Raw genomic sequence first — 3195 nt, forward strand, 5'->3', positions numbered from 1 at the left:
ATAAAGTTATTTATTATATATTATATATAATTATATATAATATAATATATATTATATATATTATATATAATATAATATATAATGCACATAATATATAAAATATATTATATATAATATATAATCTCCATAATAAATCATTAATGAAGAAATTATATTTATTATATTTGATATTATATTGCGAATAATTATTTAATTATTATTTTTATTTCTTTATTAAAGAATTAAAATAAAAATAATAAAAAAATCAGAATAAACCTTAAGGACACTTCTCCTCCCGCCCACATTTCCTTTCTTTTTCCCCACTGACAACATAAAGAGACAAATTTGGTGTTTTCAGTCAGTTCTTTCAGTTTACTTGGGGAGAGGAGTCTCTCCTGCCATGCCATGGAGACTTTTCCACAAGAAATGGTTCTCTCGTGGTTTTAATTCCCGTGAGCAGCAGCAGCCCGGAGCTCTGCCATCATCAAATCCCTGCCAGGGTTTTTGTAGTTTTTCCCCAAATTACCACCATGGATCATTTCAGCTTTCAGAATGAGCGGTTCTAGTACAGAAACTGAAGTTCTCTTTTATCTCTGGGAACAGAGGTTTTGTTCTTCCATCCCTGGGGCGAGGTTTTTCACCTCTCCCGTCCCTCTCTGCTCGAGCCTGTCTGGATCTCAGCTTGCTCAGCAGTGGTGCCTCTGCTCGTGGCTGTGCTCAGAACGCGCCGTCCCCAGCGCACCCCGTGGCTCCCAGGGATAAACCAGCCTGATGGGTCAGTCATACCCGAGCTGTACACGACAATTTCAGGGCTAAGACATCTCCTCTTTCTCCTCCACCTGGGATTTGATTCCTTCTTTCCTGGTCCTGACCTACCTTGGGTTGGAAGGGACCCTGAAGCTCATCCCATCCCAGCTCCACCTTCCACTGCCCCAGGTTCCTCCAAGCCCCATCCAGCCTGGCCTGGAACATTTCTAGGGACATCCTGCTTTGTGTTTAATTGCTCTTATTGCTGTTGGAATGAAACAGGAGGAGGAGAACAGCCTCTCCCCCCAGGACTTCCCCCCCAGCAGGCTGTGAGTTCCTGCAGAGCCAGGCTGTGTGTGGGACCTGGGGGTCCAGGGAGAGCTCCTGGTGCTCTGAGGGCTCTCAGAGCCACGGGGCTGATGCTGATGCTGGTCCCTTTGCTCCACGTGCGGCATCACCAGCTCTGCTTCTCCCCAGGGCCAAGCTCCCGCTCCCAGGAATGCATCCTGTCCCCATGGAAACACAAATGCTTATTTATATGACTTGTGTCTGTCTTGTTAAATCTAATTGAATTCCCCATCTCTCTCTCTGTGTTATTTTTTTGGTTATTCGAAGGAAGGAAGGAAGCCCAAACTCGGATGTTTGTTTGTTCTGTCCTGGCTGATGTTCCCTTGGTTGCTCTCCAGTGGTTGATGAACTGGCAGGGAAGTGGAGCGTGGAGCACGGCAGAGCCTGGGAAAGGCCAGGACCCCACTTCCCCTGGCCTTACATCATGGTTTCTCTCCGATTATCTCGGCCTCTGCCGGCTGTCCCTGCTGCCTTTGTCACCAGCTCAGGGGACATCCACAAGGAGAGCATCTCCTTGCCACCACATTCCCTGTGCCTGCCCTGGTGTCCCCTCCAGGCTCCTGAGCCGGGCTGCAGGTGACACCCACTGCTCCCCCTGCCCTGGGACCGTGCACGGATCTGGGCTCAGGGGTGGGCTCTGCTCCCCCCATGGGGCTTCAGCTGCTCCAGCCAGGCAGGTCCCACCCGAGAGGCCCCAGCTGGTGATGTCTGAGGCTGTCCCAGACCTCGGGCAGGGGCACAGGGGGTGCTCGCTGCCCTGAGCAGTGCCAGGAGTTATCCCATGGCTCCTGCCATCTGTGCCCTGGGCTCTGGGAGCTCCGAGCTCCCTTGGCTGGGACAGGGATGGTTCGAGGCAAGGGTTGACGGGGGTGGGATCAGCTCGGGAAGCTTCTGAGGCTCCCCAGAAGAGCATCTTCCCTGGGACATTGGGGTGACTCCAGGGGAGGTGCGAGCCCTGATTCCCCAGCATCCCTGGGCTGGGAGAAGCATTTGAGTGGGCTCAGGGGATGAGTGCCTGGAGATTTGCGGGGTAAACGAGGATGTGGGAGGAACCAGAGGGGAGGAGCGGTGGGAAATGCTGGAGCAGGAAGGTGCTGGGGCCGTCTGTCCATCGGAATGGAGCCTTTCACTCTCTGTGGTCTTTGAGGGGCCCTGGGGACCCCCTCAGGTGTCCTTTCTGTAGGGGAGGGAATGTGGGTGTCCCCCCCATCCCTCAGGTCCTTGTGCAGGAGACTCTGACTTCTCCCAGCCAAGACAAGCGTGGGTGGCTCCCAAACCTCCTCGCTGGGGTCCCACACCCCAGCAGCGCTGCTGTCTCCCGCTACAGAGCAGTTTTCCCCAGGGATGGCAGCAAATTCCCTCAATTCCTTCAGCATCCCAGCGCTCAGGAGCAGCCGGGTGTGGTGAGGGGAGCGCAGGTGGCTGAGGAGGGAGGTGTCTCTGTGCCCACCCTTCTGCTCCAGGTCACTCTCCATGGTCCCAGGAACCGCCCGGGAGGCTCCCGGCCCTGGCTCCCTTCTCCCAGCCCCATGTGCTCGATGTGGAGGAGGGTTCTGGGCTTTGCTGGGCTCTGCTGGGCTCTGCTGGGCTCTGCTGGGCTGTGAGGATTTCCTGGGGGTGTCAGGGGTGCTCCAGGGGGTCCCAGACCCGGTGCTGCCCAGCCCCTGCCCTGGCTCTCTGCCCCCCAGCCCGGGACCCTTTACAGAGGATAAAAGATGATCTCGGTGCTGGAAATTGGGGCTCTTTCCCCACATTCCTCCTCTCCCTCTCGGCTCCGCAGGGTGCAGAAGTGACCCGGGGTAGGCAGAGTTCCCGTGGGCTCCGTGTGGCTCCGGCAGCAGCCGGGGCTGTCCCGGGTGGGAGGAGGGGGTCACATCCTCAGGGGGAACCCCCCAGAGCCCCCAGGGTGCGAGGCAAATGCTTCAGGGTCTCCTCCATCCCATCTTTCTCCCACCGCCCGGTTCTGCTGCCTTTCCCCGTGTCCCTGGGGTCCCCCTGCACCTTCCCCGTGTCCCCCCTGCCCCAGCCCCTCTCGGGCTGGCCACCGGCAGACAGCCGCTCTCGGCTTTCCTGGCTCAGCGGAGCGCGGCCGCGGGGGGAGCGGGGCAGAGGTGACACGGG

General features: G+C 56.1%; 1 protein-coding gene across 1 annotated transcript in view; it reads left to right on the plus strand.

Moving 5' to 3' along the window:
• Nucleotides 1–3195, plus strand: part of LOC107203713 — a 15740-nt gene that overhangs the window by 1957 nt on the left and 10588 nt on the right. The window lies entirely within an intron of this gene.

The sequence above is a fragment of the Parus major genome, chromosome 4A (genome assembly GCF_001522545.3).
Source record: "Parus major isolate Abel chromosome 4A, Parus_major1.1, whole genome shotgun sequence".
Classification (NCBI taxonomy): domain Eukaryota; kingdom Metazoa; phylum Chordata; class Aves; order Passeriformes; family Paridae; genus Parus; species Parus major.